Source organism: Euprymna scolopes, chromosome 7 (genome assembly GCF_053919585.1).
Source record: "Euprymna scolopes isolate OS-2025 chromosome 7, ASM5391958v1, whole genome shotgun sequence".
NCBI lineage: Eukaryota > Metazoa > Mollusca > Cephalopoda > Sepiida > Sepiolidae > Euprymna > Euprymna scolopes.
Window position 1 is genome coordinate 68,567,611 of NC_136488.1, and position 24,293 is coordinate 68,591,903.

The following is a 24,293-nucleotide window of genomic DNA, read 5'->3' on the forward strand; positions in this document are numbered from 1 at the left end:
AAGAGAATCAGAGAGACCTTTGTCATTTACGGCCTTTGATTAGTTGCCATAGATGGTCGTGTAATCAGCATAGATGTCAACGAATGATTTAATTATGTGTTTTTGGAGATCATTGATGTAGATCAGGAAGAGAGTTCGACCCAGGATGGGCCCTTGAGGGACACCAGCATTAATAGTGTGGGCCTCTGATTTCTGCCCATCAACCACTACTCTTATGAGCCTATCAGAGAGAAATAATTTAATAATTGAGAAAACATTTCCAGTTATACCGTAGCTGGAAATCTTGTGAAGAAGGCCTTTATGCCATACTTTATCGAAGGCTTTTGATATGTCAAGAGCAATTGCCCTAGAAATGAAACCTTTTTCGAGAGATTCGCTAATCCTATGAGATATAGCCGTTAACACATCGACTGTAGATCTAGCAGAGCCGAAACCATATTGCATGTAACTAAGAAGGTTATTTCTGCTGAGATGGTTGACTACTTCTTTATTTAATATGGATTCCAGCAACTTACGCATTACACTCAGGAGATTTATTGGTCTGCACTGAGAGGGAGATGGCCTGCCACCTGAATTCTTAAATACAAGGAATACTGATGAGGGTATCCACGGTTTGGGAATCAATTCTCCTTAAGACAACGCTTAAACAGTTTTCTAAGTATGGGGGCAAGTTCTGGTAGAAGTTTTTTCAACACTATAATTGGAATGCCGCCAGGGCCAGATGCTTTACTTGAATCAAGGTTCTTGATAAGCTTGGCGACATCTCGCACAGACATTTGTATGTTGCATAGAGTGTTTTCTTTTATAGGAGGAAATACGGGGAGTTGATGGACTTGGTGGCATAGGGTCGCATTAGCTGCAAAGTCTTTGGCAAATAGTTTGGCTTTGTCTGATGCTGACGAAATGACCCCAGGTCCATTGATTATGGTTGGGATAGAACTCACGCTTCTGTTCAGGATCCTATTTGTTGTTTGCCAAAACTGTCGGGACCCAAGCCCTTGCTCGGCTACTTTGGGTTTAACGGACTGAGCATATAGCTCTCTTGAATTTTTATTCCTCTTTTACAGTGGTTGCTGTCAGTCCATAAAGCAGCTTTAGTCTCAGTACATCTATTACGTTGGTATCTATGGAAAAAAATATATTTTTGCGCGATGGCAGCAGTATATTCTTGGGAACCATTGCTGGCTATAAGCTTTCTGTTGGACTTTTTGGATTGTATGAATCGGTCTATGCCTACAACTAACCATTTTGCCTGGTTTGATACTATAGAGGACACATCCTTTTTAAACATGGAATGCAGAGGTAGATCAGATATAAATGATCGGAAGCTATCCCAGTCAGCTATAGACTATCGATATACTGTACGGTGCAGAGTTACGTCTGAAGACTGCATTTCATTTTTATCTTAACTGATACCACCGAGTGGTCGGAAGATCCCAGAGGAGATAGAACGGAACATGATCATAGCTCAGGGAAAGTTGTGAGAAATAGGTTTAGAAGACTTGCATACTGACCCTTAGTATCGGGCACACGGTCGGTTCGTTAACAATCTGAGTGAGGTCATAGTCAATGGAGAAGTCATGACAGAACCTCCCCTCATTATGTGTCTTGTTTGAAGGGGTCAGTCATTCCACATTGTGGACGTTAGAATCACCACACAAGGTTAGCCGAATGATGAGCAGACAGGATTTGGTCACTTTTCTCAGACATGCTCTTAAAGATAGTAATTCCGCTGGGCTGGGGGCGATAGAGGGCAAATCTAAATGCAGTGGTGTAAGCAAGTGCAACATAGAAGCAGATATTAAGTAAATTAGAGTCTTCTGTGGAGATATCCATACCACACGGAAAGCCATCTTTAATGTAGGCACATATTCCATGCCCATGGCGATCTTGGGGTCAGATTTAGATGTTAAGTTAGAATATCCATTAATTATGAACTCATCTAGGGAAATGGTCGGCTCTATGCCAGTTTCGCTTAGGATCAATATGTCCGGTTTCGTCTCCTGTAATTGTGTTTCTACCTCTGGAAGGTTGGAATGTAGCCCCCTGATGTTAGAGAAGGAGACATGGCAGTAGGGGTCTACGTTGGAGGATAGGGTTCTAGGTTTATTTGTGTTTTTTCTTCTGGAGGTAATTCATGTTGAGGTTTTGGGATTTGTGGAACAGGTCAACAGACTTGGTTAGAGCAGGTTAAAGAGGAAACGCAAGAGAAAAAGATAGGAAATTATTAAATGAACGATTCAATTCTTATGCCTCAGTCTGTTTCTTTATATTGTTATTTTTCCCCATTATATATATATATATATATATATATATATATATATATATATATATATGTACTTTTAGTTATCATCTGGGAGGGCAGGACTCTGTTTGCACCGCACCAAATCGTAGATATTTTATGGTTGGTATGTGGGGGTGCGTTTTAGCGTGGTTACCGAGAGTAAAGTCCGATGAACATGACAGCGTGACGTCATTACCAGATCAACATGGAGGTTTTTTTGTGCCTAAAGTTTCTTGTATTCAACCATGTGACCACGCTAATAGCCATAAAAATACTTTTCGTTGCCCCTTGTTGTAATTTTATGAAGTTAATTCAAACGTGCTTGTATGTTTTTCTCTTGTATTAATTTCTAAAGAGAAAGAACAATTTTGCATTTGGATAATTATATAATTGCAATAATTGCACATTGCGATAATTTTAATCTAACAAATTATAACAGTAAGTGAACCTTTTTTTGTAAATATTCTTACAAGTCTTTCGAAAAAAAATCGAATATTGTATTTTATTTATTGGTTTAACGGCAAAACAAACAATTTTTGTATGAAAATAGTTCTCAGTCCGTAGTTTTCATAATAAATAAAACTTTTTATTGAGTATTTTTAAATATTTTAAAGTTAGAAGCATTTTTTACGACAGTTTTTTTTTTTTGTATTTAACAAAAATTATTGATAAATTCAATATTTTAGCACCGGGCGTAATTTATTTCTTTGAAAGATATTTAAAACAAAGTGTGTTTGTTTTATAACAGTTCAACTGTAAATTATTCACATGACTGAAATGGGAAATGAAATAGGAAATGTTATGTTCTCCATCAAGACGCACGAACACAATTCATTTTAAAAAATTCATTAACTAATCAGTTTTAATTAAAGTTTTGATATGGACTAAAAATAAAGAGTGCATTCAATTTTAGTTAAAATATTTTCTTGCGTTTTATTTTATAAATAAATGGGTACTTCACGGGGAACGTGGACCCTGCGGTGATTGCTCCCTGAAGGCGTTTTCTTTCACTTTCTTCGTATATATATATCAGACTTTTTTTTAAATTGTGCGTGTATTTATTTATTTATTTTCATTTATCGGGTGTAAATTTGATTCGTACTTTTATTTCGTACGTGTTCCTCCTCTTTTTGGCCTCAAATAGTACCTGCAAAAAAGTTCTCGTGAGTAAATAAACCAAAGAAAATCTTTTGCGCATGCGCTTACAGGGGGCACTCATAAATAAAACACCGCTTACAAAGAATCCACATTCCCCCTGAAGTACGAGTAAATATTGTACGCGCCCTGCTGAAATAATAATGTTATTATTTAGAAAGCCATTCTTTATAATAATAATAATAATAATAATAATAATAATAATAATAATGTTCCCCCAAATTCACCACGACCCTGATTTAATATTTCTAACTATTCCGCACTCTCACCAAAAATTTAATGAAAAAAAAAGATACAATAAAAATTTAATTTAACCTGAAAATACTATCTAAAATATAGCACGGTGCGTACACTGCACAAGCAACAACATTATTATTATTATCATTATCATTATTATTATTATTATTATTATTATTATTATTATTATCATTATTATTATTATAACGATATTTAAAAAAAAAACTGGTGTATATAACATCGACTGACGCCACATCAACTAATTGTGAAGGGTAAGGGAGGATGGAAAGACCGAGGTGGGAGATTATTACCAGATCTTCACTGGAAGTGTGTAGTAAAAATCTGGTACCTCGGGGGTCATTTTGTCACCCAAACCCCATGAAACACCAATTGCTGATGTCAACGAGAAATCAATTTCAAACGGCTGCTGCAATAACGTGCAATCATCTGCACGAGTGGTCAAGAAGTGGAGAACACTGAAAATCTGGGGAGACTTGCTGTCACTCGGTCTCTAGGAAACACCACAGGTTACTGCCAGTGAGCGATCACTGATGATGATCTCTGAAACAACTCGTAGGGAGTGAAATAATAATAATAATAATAATAATAATAATAATGATAATGATAATGATAATAATAATAATAATAATAATAATAATAATAATAATAATAATGTTTCCCAAAATTCACCACGACCCTGATTTAATATCGTAGATGCTTACTAAATTTTCGTCGTTTTTAACCAATGTTCACATCATCTTGAGTTATGTGATCTTTATTTTTGTATTCATGTATTCTGCACTGATATGAAAATGAAGTCTATGTTGGAGTATAGGATTCCTAACGATGTAACTGATGAAAATACGCTACACATTTTGATGAAAAATATGGGGAAAAATGGACATAGAAGAACAGAAAACCAAAACTTTAAATATACTTTCTGTATTATTTCAACATATAATCCAGCTCCCCAGTAAGGGGCACAATGATAAAGAACAAAAATAAAAATTTTCTCTGTCTTGAAGGTGACATCTGAAGTGTTTGCGACATTTCGTACCTGGGGCTGGCTCAATCTTAATAAGCAAAATGTATCCTTATATGCGAGTAATGTCAACGATGACAATACAAAGGCACACACACACACACACACACACACACACACACACACACAAACACACACATAGATACACACGCACACACATATATATACATGTGTGTGTGTGGCTGTGTGTGTGTGTGGCTTGCGAATTTTGGCATAATCTTTTAAAGAGTTCCGCACTTTCTTTGCTAAATTACCATGTAAAAATATCTACTTAAGTGACTGGTTTTCGCGTTTATCTATAGCTACGACATAGCGTAAGAAGAAGATGACAGTCTCATTGATGTCAATCCGTTGCCTCTTCACCATCCAAATGCATTGGCATCTAATCTTACCGACACGACAACTGCGATTATTTATAGTCAACTGCGGATCTTCAAAAGAGATTTTTGATTTCTAAATTGGGGAGCCTCGAAATCCGGAATGACACGTATTACAAACGACCCGCGCAGGGAGACAGAAATAGAAAACGCCACATCTTTTCGGAGCAGCTTATCTACTTCTTTAGTTAAATTGGTGAATTTTCGCCAGGTGTCAGCGGACAAAAGCTTAGTTGACGCCGGGGTGAGAGCAAAGGGAAGGGTGTCGCGTGGTCTTTATTTTTATAGTAGGTAATATTCTTGCCGGACTATTATTGTAATTGGGCAGGGAGCGGATTTTCTGCGATAAGCTGTCTTCAATCTAAAGAATACGCGTTTATTTATGCGGACATTTAAATGGCTTTTGTCAACACGAACGGGAAACATAAGTAGCGTCAGGAAAATATCGTCATCCAATACTACGATCCCTCTTACTCTCTTCGTCTCTCTCTCTCTCTCTCTCTACACACACACACACACATACACACATACCCACACACACACATATATATATATATAAATATATATATATATATACATACATATGCTTATGTGTATGCATATATAAACATAGCTATACATATGTATATATAATATGTATACGAATCTATATTTATATATATATATATGTATGTGTAGGTCAAAGTTGATAAATATGTTTATATATCTGTATACATATTACTGTATAATATACACACACATATATATATATATATATATATATATACATACATATATAAATATGGGTATATAGAACAACAGGAGTATGAAATGAAGACACAAAACTATATATTGGTGGATATAGATTGGTTCATTTATTGAGTAATGGAATAAAAGCAATTATATGGGGATAGAAGGAACTCTTTATGGCAAGGCATTTCGAAGCCTAATGCTTCTCAGCAGAAGAGTAGAGAAGATGCTAGTTAGCATGCTGGGGATGTGGCGCCTAGCGTAGGATTCATTAGGAGAGAAAAAGACTAAGTGAAATTATAGAATGTTGGGGGAAGCTTTATTGAATTCTTCTCATTTATTTAGAATTGGCATAAAGAGTCCCTTCTATCCTCCAAATAATTGCTTGTATTCCATTACTCAATAAATAAACCAATCTATATCCACCAATATATAGTTATGTGTCTTCATTTCATACTCCTGTTGTTCTATTGTGTAAGCTCTAATGATAATTTTTGAGCTTGATATTATCCAGATAAGTCTCCTCTTGTGGAATCGACTTCTCTCTTTTCCTCTAACGCAGTAAGCTATATATATATATATATATATATATATATATATATATATATATATATATATATATATATATATATATATATTAACATGCATATATATTTATAAATAATATATATATATATATGTTTATACATGTATATGTTATGTATACACATACATAGACACATATGTATATATATCTGTAAAAACGTACGAATATGTGTATACATAATATATATTTAAGTATATATAAATGTATATATAGAGAGACAGACAGATAGATACATATATAGATAGATAGATAGAGAGAAAAAGAAAGAATAGAAAGAAGGAAAACATATGCAGAGATATATATATGTATATATATATATATATATATATATATACGTATACTTTTGTATGCATATAATTTTATAGATATATACAGACATTAACATATTAATATGCACATATATACACATAAATTCGTTTATATATATATATATATATGTGTGTGTGTGTGTGTGCGTATATAGCCCCCACACACACATACACACACACACGCCCACATATATATATGTATATATACATATATATATGTATGCATATCAAAACAAAGGTGAGGGAGAGAGAAACGAGAGAGTTGCTTGAGAGAGAGAGAGAGAGAGTAAGGATGAGATTAGGGAGTGTGGTTGAACGAAGGAAACAGAAGTAGAGGCAAAGAACTTTTACTGCTTTCTAGTGACATCTCTAAGCGGTTACAAATTAACTTGATTTGATCGCCACTTTCCAGGTGTGTTCTTTTCCTTTGATGTTGCGTTATCTTTAACTAAATTTTCATAATTTCCACTATTTCGCAATCTTTGAACAAACAGCCGAGGAATTGGACAAGAAGAAGCACCTCATTGTATTTCGCATAATGGCATGATCGCCACAGAAATGGTCACTTTTCTGAAAACTTTTGTGGATAATAAAGAAAAAGAAACAATTAAAGTTTTCAATACTTATTCATTGACAAATATTTATTCATTTATTCGCACGATGAATGCTAATAGCCGCGTATTTTTACAGAAAAACAAGACGGAGAATTATTTTAAACGAGCAGAAAAACCCGACATTGCTTGAGATTGAATGGGTATAATTACTATGTATATTTTCGCTATTTTCATAACAACGTAATGAACTCTTTGTTTAGAATGACCCTTTTTCCCGCTGCGCCCCTGATATAGTTGGAGGAAGCTAGATTGTAGGAAATCTCTCTAAATTTGTGTCGTATGCATATGGTCAAAATTTCATTTCAATCGGATGTATTTGAAGTTTTAAAAAAGGTTTCTCCCTGGATTACTTAGAAATAGGCTCGTATTTATTTCGGCACATGAAGTGTAACTTTAAGGTTTGGGACAACTTATATTGTTTTTTTTTATGAAGGATTTTATATATTTGATATAACTTTCATTAAAATAGGATTGAGGTTTTAGTTGCAGATCACATATCCCGTTTAGATTTGGAGGCCACTTAGAGATTCAGCACCACTTCTTTTGTTCTTCTTGGAAACTGTTATATATATGATCCAATTGCATAAAAATAAGATATATTTGACGTTTTTAGAGTTTATGCATCTCGTAATATTCTTAGGGATGAACGCAAAGGACTATGATAACTTTCGTTGTCTTCCTTGGTGTATTTTACAGTAAATAACACTTTAGATTTTATGTAGATTTTCTAAGTTTTCTATATTTCGGGAATACACAAAAATCACACCTCACACGCGTTTTGGGTTTGATATATGCCATTTAAGGACTGTTTTACGCGTCTTCAGTAAATTTTTACAAAGCTTATAGAATTGTAGAATTTTCAGGTAATAAATAATTACTTTACAGAGACCGCGAGGTGAACGTTTCTACATTAATGCCAGATGACTGAAGTCAATGAGAAGCGCTATTAGTCATAGAGAACCGCTACAACATCCCAGGCTGTAGACCAGACATCTAAAAAAAAAATGCCCACCTTGTATTGACATACGAATCTCCCCTTCTGAGACTCTCACCTCCGGTTCAGAAGAACACTGCCTTCAGTGAAAAACACTCAACCGTCTGAAAATAAGAATAGGATACACAAAAGATCTAAGTTGATATAACTAGAAGAGACTACAAAACTATTTCAACCATTTGTGAATGTAGAGTAGAGGGGCATAAAATGCAACACTGCCTTGTCTATCCCATACTTCCCAACCGAAGAAAATGGAAGGATTTTGCAGAATACAACAATAAGTCAAAGAACAACGTAAAAAAGTGAGAAACTGCTGCATGAGTATATGCCTAACACACATACAGATGAAATATTGATTTCTTAAATTACTATCCAGGGTTGAATTCAGAAGAGAGTACATATTATATTTTAATTCATGCGGGGTTCTTATGTATTATTACAGAAACAATTGTCCATTGTTCCTATTTACAATGTCTCCCCACGGGACATAGTTAGACACCAGGGTCGTTTTTTAATGTGAAGAAAAGGAACAAAAATAAAAACTGTCTCAGTCCTGAAGGATTTCTCCTCCACTGACAGAGAACAAGAAATTGAAGTGCAGCATCTGAAGAACAGATACTACACTTTGAGGTATTTATTTGCTCCCTCACTGAGCAAATTAGGCACAAGGCCGATTTTTAAAGTGAGGAGTGAAGGGGAAATGGGGACCAACTCCCGGGGAGTAGGGGAGCTGGATAGTGACAATTGGTATGAAGTGTTGCCCCTACATTGACCAAGATCTTATATGTGGGGTAGCCCCCACATATGGTCTTTGCTTGCAGTATCTGCCGGAACAGATGGTATTTATTTGCTCCCCCACCGAGCAAATTAGGCACAAGGCCACAATTTTTAATGTGAGGAGTGAAGGGAGGGGGAAGGGAAAAAGGGGACCAGCTCCCGAGAAGTGGGAAATGGGAGCTGGTTAAAGGTCAGGCATGTGGGGTTGCCCCCACATCTGGTCTTTGCTAGTCATAGCTAGTCCTAGCTAGTCATAGCTTGCAGCATCTGCCGGAACAGATGGTATTTATTTGCTCCCCCACTGAGCAAATTAGGCACAAGGCCGTTTTTAATGTGAGGTAAAAAACAGCTCCCCTAAAAGTAGGCAAAAAGGGGGCACTCTGGTTACCAAAAATAATAATTGTCCCAGTATAGAGGGTTTCCCCTCCATTGACTGGTACAAATTATCTTAAGTGCAGCATCTGCCGGAACAGATGGTATTTATTTGCTCCCCCACTGAGCAAATTAGGCACAAGGCCGTTTTTAATGTGAGGTAAAAACCAGCTCCCCTAAAAGGGGTCACTCTGGTTACCAAAAATAATAATTGTCCCAGTATAGAGGGTTTTTATTTAAATGCTGCCCACATCAGCATTATGTGGCACAAGGCCGGAAAGTGGGAACTCCGCAGGCTCCCCTAAAGGAGGGGCACTCCTGCAATTTTAAAAATTGCCTGAGTAACCCCGTCGGCATTCCCCGGTCGGGGCGCCTCAGGCAGCAAGCAATAAACTTGCCCCACCGGAAAGCCCGGTGGCAAGGCCTGGGAGGGTGGACCTCCTAGGTATTACCCAGGCGGTTCCCAGTATAGAGGGTTTCCCCTCCATTGACTGGTACAAATTATCTTAAGTGCAGTATCTGCCGGAACAGATGGTATTTATTTGCTCCCCCACCGAGCAAATTAGGCACAAGGCCGAGTTTTAATGTGAGGAGTGAAGGGAGGGAGAAGGGAAAAGGGAACCAGCTCCCGAGAGGTGGGAAATGGGAGCTGGTTAAAGGTCAGGCATGTGGGGTTGCCCCCACATCTGGTCTTTGCTAGTCATAGCTAGTCCTAGCCAGTCATAGCTTGCAGTATCTGCCGGAACAGATGGTATTTATTTGCTCCCCCACCGAGCAAATTAGGCACAAGGCCGATTTTTAATGTGAGGAGTGAAGGGAGGGGAAGGGAAAAAGGGGGACCAGCTCCCGAGAAGTGGGAAATGGGAGCTGGTTAATGGTCAGGCATGTGGGGTTGCCCCCACATCTGGTCTTTGCTTGTAGTATCTGCCGGAACAGATACTACACTTTGATCTTGGCCCGAAGTGCAACATCCAGTATATAGTAATGATTTTTTAAAAATTATAACACATCCGACTCGGTTACTAATCACACCAGCGTCGTAATCGTCTGAGCCACGGTCAGATGTATAAGAAAGTTTAATAATTAAGCGACTTTCAGCTATCAAGGTTTCATGTAGCGCTTGCACATACACAAAGAAAACAGCAGGCGTAATGCTTTCGACTTACCGTTACAATGTCAATTGGTTTTGTTCGATTCTACCTCTTAGCAGCAATTTTTACAGGCGAAAAATCAAATCGAAAATATGCTACATGTCCACATTCTCTATATATCATCTTACAAGTCTGTAGAATAAATAATCAAAGAGGAATTTGGTAGAGACTATTCGCACACAAACAAAGTCAATAGTGCAGTTGTGCTTTAAACAGAAAAAAAATTATTTCGAACGCGCCCCTACTGCTGGTTTGATATGTCGAGCTTTCTGCTTGTGTTGTAATATAACTTCTTGGATACACTTGTGATTGGAGGTTGTATAAGGTATGAACATAGGTCAAAATCGCATGTTCTTTCGTCGATTATCGATACTTAAACACATTTCGATACAAAACACTACCTGTTACATAAAGAACACTACCTGTTACATAAAGTCCATTTGTGTGAAATTTCATAAAAATCGACACAGGGATGCAGAGCTGATAGGGAACGAACTAGCAAACACAAACACGCACACAGCCAAATTTTCTTTTATATAGAAGTAGAGATATGTATTATGTTTTTTTACAAAGAATTTCCGTTCATCTTCAAAACTCAACTCGTCTATAATAGTTTGATCACATGGTTTAATAATTATAGTTTGAAAATTAACACGGAAGGAAAGATCTCGCACAATAACTAAGGGGGCATCGACTCAACACTGTCAAGTCTACGTCATTGTTAAGGTGTTTTGTTCTTTGTTGAGCTGAGGCATGATCCTCTGCAGTTTTAAGGGGTCCTTTTTCCAAGGCTTTGTCTTTTAACCGCTTGAGAACGGGTTAGTTTATTGCTAATCATTTGAAGCGCTTCTACCAGTGAATGCTGATAAAGCTGCCGAGGCATTTTTTAAAGCAAGACTCCCGTTCCTCTAGGGCGCTGGCTCTTCAATCCCGGTTTCCAATGCTTCACACGTCATAGGAGGGAGGTAAATAAATAAATGAAAAATGCTCTCTGAAGTGGCTGGGGGACGGGTCCCTCGGTCCAAAAAGTAACCAAAATGTAGGCCATTATGGAAATTATTTGTTTTCTGTTGGATGAGGAATCACCCTATGCAGTTCTAGGATATCTACTAAATTCGAGTTCTCAGCCTTTTAGAAGTTAGATTATTGCCAATCGTCTGTTGCAATTCTATCGACGGATGCCGACGGGACTGGTCAAGCTTTTTTTTAAGGCCGGAGTACTCTTTCTCTAGGGCGCTGACTTTTTGAAGCACCATTTTTTTCAACCTTGTGTTTTATATTCTCGCCGTGGGAAGGAGATAAATACAATACATTTTGCTTATCTCATGGGTATGAAGTTTCTTAAAATATTTTCTTTTTTCAGAAGAGAAGCAGCTATAATACCTACTACGATTTTTTGTGTTTGTTTTCGGGATGTGAAATGAAATGTAACTTTTGCTACTCTTAGTTTTTGAAGCCTATTTGTTTTTTGGACTAAACTGTGACTTGTTAACCGCCACTGTGAATTATTGCTGGCATACTTGTAGCCGATAATATCAAGTCAGTGCAAACATTGTTTCTGGTTTGTAAAAGAGGCATGATAAAACAGTGTAATATTTTATGCATATTGTCATTTCTTAAACATATCACTATGATTAATTTATTACTTTTGCTTTGAGATTATAAAAAAAGTCATATGTTTCTATAATATCAGTAAAGCCGGCTTGGAAATAACCTTAATAAGTCAAGAAAAACAGGGTCATCTTCCACCATGATAATGCTCGTCGTCACACCGAAATATTGAACGAATATTTCATAGGCGAACTTGGTTCGGACCTCTTGCTCCATCAAGCGTATTCTTTTGATCTAACGCTCTCAGATTATCAATTATTTCGGGGACTACAAACTATTTAGATGGTCTTTGATTAACGTCACAAGAAGAGTGTGATCATTGATCATTTAGATGGTCTTTGGTTGACGTCACAAGAAGAGTGTGAGCATTTAGATGGTCTTTGGTTAACGTCACAAGAAGAGTGTGAGCATTTAGATGGACGTCACAAGAAGATTATAAGCATTTAGATGGTCTTTGGTTAACGTCAACAGAAGCGTGTGAGCATTCAGATGGTCTTTGGTTAACGTCACAAGAAGAGGGTGAGCACTTAGATTGTCTTTGGTTAACGTCACAAGAAGAGTGTGAGCATTTAGATGGTCTTTGGTTAACGTCACAAGAAGAGTGTGAGCATTTAGATGGGCTTTGGTTAACGTCAGAAGAAGGGTGTGATCACTTAGATGGTCTTTGGTTAACGTCACAATAAGAGTGTGATCATTTAGATGGTATTTGGTTAACTTCACAAGAAGAGTGTGAGCACTTAGATGGGCTTTGATTAACGTCACAAGAAGAGTGTGAGCATTTTGATGGTCTTTGGTTAACGCCAAAAGAAAAGTGTGAGCATTTAGATGCTCTTTGGTTAACGTCGCAAGAAGAGTGTGAGCATTTAGATGGTCTTTGGTTAACGTCACAAGCAAAGTGTGAGCATTTAGATGGTCTTTGGTTAACGTCACAAGATGAGTGTGAGCATTTAGATGGTCTTTGGTTAACGTCACAAGAAGAGTGTGATCATTTAGATAGTCTTTGGTTTACGTCACAAGAAGAGTGTGAGCATTTAGATGGTCTTTAGTTAACGTCACAAGACGAGTGTGAGCGTTTAGATGGTCTTTGCTTAAAGTCACAAGCAAAGTTTGAGCATTTAGATGGTCTTTGGTTAACGTCACAAGAAGAGTGTGAGCATTCATATGGTCTTTGGTTAACGTCACAAGGAGAGTATGGTCAAGCATTTTGATGGTCTTTAGTTAACGTCACAAGACGAGTGTGATCATTTAGATGGTCTTTGGTTAACGTCACAAGCAAAGTGTGAGCATTTAGATGGTCTTTGGTTAACGTCACAAGAAGAGGGTGAGGATTTAGATGGTCTTTGGTTAACGTAACAAGAAGAGTGTTAGCATTTAGATGGTCCTTGGTTAACGTCACAAGAAGCGTCTGAGCATTCAGATGGTCTTTGGTTAACGTCACAAGGAGAGTGTGGTCAAGCATTTTGATGGCCTTTTGTTAACGTCACAAGCAAAGTGTGAGCATTTAGATGGTCTTTGGTTAACGTCACAAGAAGAGTGTGAGCATTTAGATGGTCTTTGGTTAACGTCACAAGACGAGTGTGAGCATTTAGATGGTCTTTGGTTAACGTCACAAGAAGAGTGTGAGCATTTAGATGGTCTTTAGTTTACGTCACAAGAAGAGTGTGAGGATTTAGATGGTCTTTGGTTTACGTCACAAGAAGAGGGTGAGCATTTAGATGGTCTTTGGTTAACGGTACAAGAAGAGTGTGATCATTTAGATGGTCTTTGGTTAACGTCACAAGCAAATTGTGAGCATTTAGATGGTCTTTGGTTAACGTCTCAAGAAGAGTGTGAGCATTTAGATGGTCTTTGGTTAACGTCACAAGGAGAGTGTGGTCAAGCATTTAGATGGTCTTTGGTTAACGTCACAAGAATGGTGTGAGCATTTAGATGGTCTTTGGTTAACGTCACAAGAAGAGTGTGAGCATTTATATGGTCTTTGGTTAACGTCACAAGACGAGTGTGAGCATTTAGATGGTCTTTAGTTCACGTCACAAGAAGAGTGTGAAGATTTAGATGGTCTTTGGTTAACGTCACAAGAAGAGTGTGATCATTTAGATGGTCTTTGGTTAACGTCACAAGAAGAGTGTGATCATTTAGATAGTCTTTCGTTAACGTCACAAGAAGAGTTTGAGCATGAATTAGATTCATATTCACATCAAAACCAATAAATTAATTCATAATTCGTTGTAGGATGAAATCAACTTATAACGTTATGTTATGAAGTGATATTTTCTAAAACATTTTTTCATTTTTGAGACGAAATCTTAAATCAGCCAACACCTTTCAAACGTCCGGATAATATGCTACACATATAGGTTTTATTGAACAAAATACACACAAAAAGAAAATGTTTTAAGCTTGAACCAATAAATCAATGAGAAAATACGTAAATGTTGACTAATAATCGAAATATATATAAGCGACGAGGCGGAAGCGTGGAAATCGTATGAATGGAGGCAAATCAGAAAAAAAAGAGAGAAAACGAAATGAAGCGAAACGGACAATTGAACCTCGAGAAATTGTCCAAATCTATTAGCGACCTTGGTTGCTTCCATCTTGAATTTTCTTCTGACTATAGTCTTTGCAGTGGAATAAATAAAATAGAATAAAGGTTCACAAATGCAGACGGAGATGTTAATAGTTACTTTGTGTAAGAAACTCGTTCAACCAACGCCAATGGCGGCCGTGCAAAATAGGTGACTAGATGGGTGATTGCTTGTCGAACCACCCATTTCTTCTTTAACACGACATGTGAATCTGTGTCCCAAGAGTCAATCGAGTGCGAAATCCGCGCTGTCATTGTCGTTCTTCGTGTAGAATGGAAGTCAGTGGAGTACGCTTTTCTTATTGGCGAATATTTCCCGCACCTTTTTTGTGGGAAAAGTGGAAATAAAGAAATAAACGTGAATTAATGGGAAGAAGAAGAGTCGGAAGAGAAGATGGAATGGGAGAAGAAGGAAGACGAGAAGGAGATGAAAAAGGAAATGGAAAAAATATAGAATGAGGAGGAGAACATTGTACTTTTTCCTTCTCTCTTTCCAGCTTAGCATATTTTCAACAAAAGATTATTTGTACTCCTTGACTTATCACTTTTTTGTAACATTGCCCAATAGGCCGATGTTGTTGAGTGTAGCATTTTTGTCTGACTGGTACCCAAGGCGACAAGAGTCAAAATCTACCTTGAATAAACCCTTTTTTTTATTTATTACATATACATGTATTTTATGATACGTTTTGTGAGAAATGAAAACTCTAAAGAGTTTTCATTTTATCACATAGTCACCACTAAACAACGTGAAGGACACAGGCAAATATTCTCATAAAAAGATTGTTCTTATTAATTACGGATGTAAACAATTATTCAAGGTACTTTATTATAGCGGGGAATAATTAAAATATGCCAACCCATATAGTAGTAGTACTATATGGGTTGGCATATTTTAATTATTCCCCGCTATAATAAAGTACCTTGAATAATTGTTTACTACTCCTACTGCTAGTAGTAGTAGTAGTAACAGTAGAAGTCTTTTAATGAAATTTAAAATGGAACCTACAAAGGAGTTTTTTTTTATCTTTGTATTTATAGCGCTGTATTTGTTGTTACTAAGACTAAACAATTGCAAAAAAATTGCAAAACCACCTCAACTAACGATTGTAAAACCACCTCAACTAACGATTGTAAAACCACCTCAACTAACGATTGTAAAAACACCTTAACTAACGATTCCCACGACGAATAATACCCTCCCTGAGAGACCATCTTTGCAACTGCTCGCTTTATTATTGTCAGGCAACATAACTTTCAACAAATACATTCGTGACACTAATGAGACTGCTGTAAAGAAGCTGTGCTTCGTCTAATATGTTAGAAAATCGCTCACAGCAGAGAATATCCTATATCTTTGCGAAGCCACCGTTCGTTTATCTATGGAATATTGTTACCACATCTGGCAGTGCGTATCTTCCAATCGTCACTTACTCTTAGACAGGATCCATAGAATAATCTCAAATCTAATAGGTCCCGCATTATCGGCCAAGCTCCAACCTTTATGTATTGTTGCATCCTTCTACGTGTTATACAAGTAGTTTAACACTGAGGGTGCCTTGATGAAGTCATAACGCGTGTGTCTCTTTCACATGCATACTCCCGACTTACCTGAGAAAGAGCAAAATTCTACTCCTTTGATGTAAAGGTGCCTAGTTGCCGAAACTCGTTCTATTCTAATAGTTCATTTCCTCAGACTATTCAGCTTTAAAACTCCGTCCATGTTTTCGGCTTCCTTAACCATACTAATCTGCAGAAGTGTAAATGTAATATGAACAGACTTCTCGCTTCTGAATTCCCCAAAGTCCGTTGACAACTAAGATCCCAAATAGCAGTCCCTTACATTCCAATTGGCAATAATCATCGCAATGTTTGTTAACTATAGTGTCAAAAGTCATACAGTTTTAGTTATTTATTTTTAAGCTTCATTGATTTCCATCCATTATTTAAAAAAATAATGCTTTAAAGTAGAGCAATTTAGTTCATGGTTATATGGCTTCAATGAATGTAAAGGCAGTGTTGATGTTATTGTTTTTGTTGTTGTTGTGGTTGTAAGGGCGGGTAATTATAATTGACGAATTATGTATATTCCATTTTAACTAATTGACTTTATAGCAAACGATTATAAAGAATTCGGTGAAATTCGGACAATCTATACAATATCGTGATATCTACTAAGCAAATGTAATTTCCTCTGTAAGTGAAATCGTCTATAGCTATTATATTAGTGCTTTAAGGAACTATTAAATAATTCGTATTGATTAAATATTATTTCATTTTATCTTTTAGAATCGTTTGAGATGAAGCTCCATAATTTGTGTAATAATTTTTTTTTTTTGCGGATTGTTATCCTCATCTTCATAGTTGTTGTTGTTGTTGTTGTTGTTGTTTCACCACGTTTTCACCAGCTCATCCTCTGGCTTTCTTCAACAGGTTAACCGCGACGGGATAGGAATGCTGAGTCTTGTAACTTACTGCTGTCTGTAGTTGTTTTTGTCTCACGATCAGTGAATAGAGGCGCTGAGTCTCTACGGTACGAGGTAGGCATTGTCTAAAGATAGAGATTTCAATCATACCAGAGGATTAGTTTAGACAAACATGGTGAGACAACAACAATTGTGGAAGGAAACAATTACCGGGGCGAACGATCAAGTTGTCACCCTAAAGAAAACAACACAACAGCTTTATTTTGAAACTGTTAGTGAAAAAACAAACAAAAACAATTCAGGTTACTTAATTATGTAGCTGACATCTATTCAATGTAGCCTCAATCACCGCCTTGATACAGGTCCGAGCTTTGGAGCATGCCCTTTTTACAAGCGTCGACAGGAGCTCGGCGAATGGCGGCGATTAGGCTGATTTTGGTGTAGGAGGTCATGTTAGTGATGTTTTGGCTAATGACCAAATTAAGTAGTCCAGCGAGGTCAACCCTGGAAAGGAGGGGGCAGTGGAAGAAGGGTACAAAACTGTAGAACACTTCCTGAAGCAAAGCTTGGGTCTCTTTGGACCTGTGGACTGGCTCCGATTCATGCTCCAGGACCCAGGGTCTGCCAACGGCCACCTGATTACACCACACTTCCGCAGATCCAGTTACACTTTGTTGTTGACTTTCAAACCGACTTCAATGATGTGAGGTTGAATGACATGATCCTGACTTAAAACCACGCCAATAACTAAAACCCTGGCCAGAAACTAACTTTATTTTCATCATCCTGGCAGGTCCTTGTTCGTGCCAATAAAGCGATGCATTTTTTTTGGGGGGGGCGACGGTCCTACTGTAATAATTTGGATTAGTAGAGAGCATGAGTTGTACAGCGGCGCATCTACGATTTCGTTTTACTTTCACACATAATGGAAGGCTCCTATCGCTTTGGGCGTTTGGGATTTGTGCACAACGGGCCAACTATTAGATAGTCTGCAAACAAAAAAGAAAACCAGTTTTCATCAAACGGACATGGAATCATGTCATTTTTTCGAAGGCGACAATTTTATCGTTCCATCCTGTACTTGGTATACAGTTGCAAAGCTCAGCAACTCTTTTCCGTCGTGGTTAACCACTAGAAGAAGACCAGGGGATGAGTTGGACGAAATTTGTACGTCGTTTTTTGTTCATGTTGGGTATGAAAGGGCATTTCCTCAAATGCTTATAGTCTGACCTCAGCTGATTGATTCAATTCATTTTGTTTTATTTCTATTCGTATGTTTCCATTTACATCTGATTTTCGTTCTCTGTTTTCTTTATGTTTATTGCGGGTTTTACTAAATATGTACGACTAAAAATGATGTACGAGCACTGTACGACTAAATTGCCACTGTTGCTGATTAAAGCAACTTCGACGCAGGCGATCGACTGGGTCTCTCAGCATAAAATGCCGTAAAACAATCTTGTAATAAACAATAACACGAATTTCCCAACATGAGGAGGTTGAAAATTAAAAAAAATGCCTTTCGGAATCAGTACCCCCAACCTCCCCATGTTAAGAACGGCTTTTGGAATAAACACACTTTGCAGATTGGACAAGCAGCGCACATGTACCTAAAACAGCAAAAGAAATAATTTTTTTAAAAGTTTTCTCAAACATTTTTTAAGTTATCATATTATCGACTATTGCAACTTTTTTGTTTTTTGTTTTTTTAATTGAACTGGAGTAAAAAGGTTAAAACTAAGTCTTAAACAGACACAAGTGATTTTTTCGTTAACTTTGATTTTTTTTAGACAAACTATATTCTAAAACTTTGAAACGCAAATTTATAACAACATTTTTAATATCTCGCAACACATAGATAAATGTATTTATATTTATTTTGTTTAATTTCTGGCTTAAGAAAGAGAATATTTGAAAAAAAAGTTTATTTTTTCCAAATGTCTTTAGGCATGAAGCTGAAAAGTGTTTTTCCCGAAAGTAACCTCGACCGGAATTGGAGTAAATTCGTTTTATTGGTTATTTTAATAATACAAGATTTTTTTTTTTGCGCTGATGAACGCAGTAAATCACCCGTGGCGAAGTTGGTTTGACTAATTAAACCTTTAACGATCGAGACAATTATTTTTATCAATACAATGTTCAAAAGTATTTTCTCAGGCTTTAATTAGACTTAGATAAAATTATGTTTAATTTCTAGTCGTGCATAATTAGTAAAACCAACGCACGACTAATCTGAAAAATAAACTTGTTGTTTTTTTTTACAAAGATTTTTCAGGGAGGAAATTGTAAAAAAGTAGTACGCAGAAATGGGAAAAAAATAATATGAAGAAATAGTATTTTTTGTAAATACTTTTTATATGAATCTAAAACTCTATTTGCAAAAATAACCTATCGATTGAAATCTGGAAGTAAATACATTTTATTGTTTATTTTAATAACACAACAGATTTTTACGATATTTTGAGCAAACCACCCCAGTAGCTGGCCTGAGTAAAAGTTGCTTTAATAACAAGTCAGCAACAGGAGCAACTACAGGGTGACCCCAAAAAACGGGTCCCAACTCTAATTAGGCCCCATTTCTTAGTGTTTTGTCCGAACGAAATTAAACTTTGGTCATAACTAGTTTATCATATTCAAAACATCACATCAAAACACTAGGGGGTTTGGCCGTTTTTTCTTCGTTGACATTAAAATGCTCATAAAACAATTGAATGTCCTCTGTTTTTTTTTGGGGGGGGGGGTCACGCTGTAATCGTACAATTTAATCGTACAATTTTAGTAAACCCCCTTCTCTACGATCAAAATCCGGCACGACTAAATTGTCCGATTCGGCTGCTGCTGATTAAACAACTTTACACGTTGTTTCTATATGACAAACAGCAGGAGCTGTCAGTCGTACAATGATCGAGAATAATTTTGGTGATACATATTTAGTTAAACCGTCCCACTTGCCTTTCTGGAAATTTCTTAGTCGAATGGTTAAGTTTGATTTAAGTAAGATACCGAGTTTAGAAGGAGGTGACGGTAGTCTAGTTGTTAACGAGATGGACTGATGACCTGGGTGGCCTCAAATCTGAATCCATTTAGTCTCACAAAAATCACATTCACTTTTGAGAATTAAACATTACTAACAGAAAACCGACGTTGTCTGAAAGCGACCAAGAATCACCGAATGTTTAACCTTCCTATATATATTTTATTGTAATCGAAATCTATAAAATCATCCATTTTCAACCAAATCGATTAATTGTCAGCTCTAGGGGGGGCACCGTGATACGCCGAGAAGAAGCTTCATGTGCCTCCTCGCAATGACTTAGTCCACAGCACATTGTAGTTTACATTACATTTATTTTACTAGCAGGCGGCACGACGTTTCCCGGTCGTAAAATAAGCATAAATATTATATTTTAATTAATGCAGATGTCTTATTTATTAATATAGAGCCAATGCTCAATTATATATTATTCAATATATAGTAATGATTTCAAAAATTATGAAAAAAATGACCTCAATATTATGGAAACTACAACGTCTAACGCTACATCCTTACTCGTTATTTATATTTATAGCTGCAGTGTCGTTACCGCCTGCGTTACGGACAGGCGGATGGGAAAGGTTAAGAATTAAGCGACTTTGAGCAAAAATATTTAAATTTGAGCAAAAAACAGTAGGCATTATGTTTTATTCGACTTAACCTGCCAAGGTCAACTGTTTTGTTTTCAATTTTCATCCCTTAGCAGCAATTTTTTGCCTGATAAAAAACAAATTGAAAAGGCACTCCAGGTCTATATATATCATATATATCCAGTTTCTACTCTGTGGACCAATTATTGAGAGAGGAGTTTGGTAGAGACTTTTCACACACATATAAGGTCACTAATATATATATATATATATATATATATATATACATGTATATATCAATATATGTGCGTGTGTATGAACTATATATATATAGAGAGAGAGAGAAAGAGAGAGAGAGAGAGAGAAAGAGAGATATAGAGATATACATATGTAAATCTAATCCATGAGGTAAATCGCATTCATCTTAAATTCTACTAATTCTTCAGAATGTAGAAACTATGCATTAATAATATTAAGCCTAATAATAAAATGAAATTAATCATTTAATAAGAAACTATAAAAAATGTAATAAGTAATTAATAAGGCTGTAATAACAGCATATTCTTTTATTTTTTTTTACTTTCGAGTATCCCACACAATAAGACGCAGGTAAAAAACCGAGAACCACATCGCTCTATATAAAAACATATAAAATATTTACTGATATATACTCGAGAATCAAAACAACGAAAAGAATATTCTGCTGTCACCGTCCTAGTAATTAATTTACGCTTGTTTCTCAAAGAAATATGCAAATTACTTAACCGTCACATAGTTGTTCGCATATCCATGACTGAGTATATTATGAAGTTTAGTTTAAGTATTTTTAAATAAAATTAGTAGGATTTTAATATTAATGTAGAAGGAGGGGACAAAACTCAGCACTATAGTATATAGTTGTTTTTCTTTGTAACGGCTTGAATAAAATTTTAAATGCTAAAGTCAAGCATCATATGCAATTGTGCTATAAACAAAAACACACATTTCGCCGCACTCCTATAATATAAAAGAACTACTATTAATATTATATGCAGGACCTTTCTGCTTGCGTGTTAATAACAATTCTTAAATCCTTTTATGCTGTTAGGCTGAATAAGGTGTTAACAAAATAGCCTGTTCCTACTTTCATCAGACTTTTTAATTATCAATATTTTTCGGAGGCATTCCAATAGAAAAATTATCTAAGAACATTGCCAGGCACATAAAATACATTTGTGAAATTTTAACAAAAGATGGCCCAGCCGTTCAAGAGTATATAGGGAACACAGTTTCACACGTACACAAAAGAGAGTTTCCCTACTAGCCGGGAAAATGTGCGTTGCCTTGAATTGATTGAATATCAACGAAATTTCACCTTCCCATATTTTATTGTCATCGAAATCAGTGAAATCGCACAATTTTTCAAGACAATCGATTAATAGCCTGCTCTGCGGTTCACATGGAGGAAGTTACTACCTGCCTCAACGCAGTCCCTTAGTCCACAATACATTGTAGTTTACATGGTACTATAAAGAACCTACCATTGATTTCATAAAAAAAAATTTATCTAATAACTTGAACTTAAGTTTAAAATGCAAAATCATATCCCATGATTCAATTGTGCTTTAAGGAGAAACACTTATTTCGAATGCGCCAATGTTAAATCAAAGAACATACTATGATTTTTAAATGCCCGGCCTGGTTATGTGTTAGTGGCACTTTTTAAATGCACTCGTGGTGTTAGGCTGTATAAGGCGTTAACTTTGGTCAAAACCGTCTGTTCCATCTTTCATCAATTTTTTTACTATCGATTATCGATACTTTTCGAAGAGATTCCGATACGAAACCTATTTAAGAACACGATCAGATACATAAAATACATTTGGGTGAAATTTCATAAATATCGGCACAGCTCTTGTGGAGTCTATAGGGAATGAACTCGCATAGACAGAGAGACCTCCACACACAAAATTCTCTCCCTCCCGTCCCTCTCTCTCTCCCTCTCCCACTATCTCTCTCTCTCTCTCTCACACTCTCTCTCTCTCTATCTCTCTCTCTCTCTCTCTCTCTCTCTATATATATATATATATATATATATATCAATTGCTTATAGGTGCCACTTACGTATGTCTATATATGAATCCACGGCGATTATAAAAACAGCTGATAGGTTATTTTAGATAACAACTCACAGAAACGAGGTGGCGTTTTGTGCGACCCGCACCCCATGCTGACTAACAAATGTATTTTTTGTTGCAATGCGGAGCGAATAAATAACATCCGTTAAGATAACTGAGGGTTATTTAAACAAATTCATATTTATGTGTGTGCAATCTAGCTTATTAGCATAGTCATATTTCAAATGGTCATCGCTCAAGATTCTGGACAGTGTGGATCCGACCTTTACTGACCCTAAAAAGGTAAGAAAAAAAAACACAAACAAAAAAGAAAGAAATAAAATAGAAGGTAAATAAGAAAACAACTAAGTATGTACGTAAATCAACGCAAACCCCACCCTCCGGGTATCTCCAAAATAAAGTAAGGTACATGAATTCTTTCTTTTCAGCATCAAAAACAATATGACTGCGGATAATATCTTAGCCGTATTTCATTCGCTACTTGTTTGATATTATTTATTCCTTTTGTGTATTTGATAAGTTTCGCGTTGGAACTCCCTCTTTAGCTCTTTTATCATAATTCAATGGCGTCTCTCCGGTAACAAAGAAAGAAAAAGAAAATAGAATGAAATAATGACGTAGTCATGGTTTTTAAGACGCTTTTCATTCAGTTGATGCTTCTAACGACGATTATAAAAACGGCTTAAACAACGAACTCTGTTAATAAAAGAAACACACTTAACTTAACGGACATTCTGATATAACCTTCTTTAACTTGTTTTCATATGATTTTACAAGTGTTCCGATGCTTAGTCAGCAAAGCAAGTTCGATCACTACTATTTGAATCATGTAAACGCTTCCAGATTCCCTTGTCATCGATGTCTATAAACCATTATACACATTTGTCGTCGTCAGGTCCATTGATCGCCTGTGGATAAAATCATCTAAATGTTTATGTTTGGTTTTTATAATAGGTTTATTATTAGATACAACTTAACTTGGAACATTCACGAACATGTTTATGGTTATCTGGCCATTAATAAGCGACGACTGTCCTTTGGTAAGACACACACACACACACAGAGGAAAATAAATTGACAGAAATACACCATGTTACGTGACGCCTAGCTAAATAGTGAGCCACCGATCTTACGGTCGTTGGAATTCCATGGGTACGTATTCCTGGTTGTCCCCGCTTGCTTAAGTTGTCAGCTTAAAATTTGAAAGCGTACAAACAAAAGTGACTACACTAATAACAGAATAAAATATCTTAACCCTAAAAATATGTTTACATCAGTAAGATGCGGTGTGTAAAGGTAATA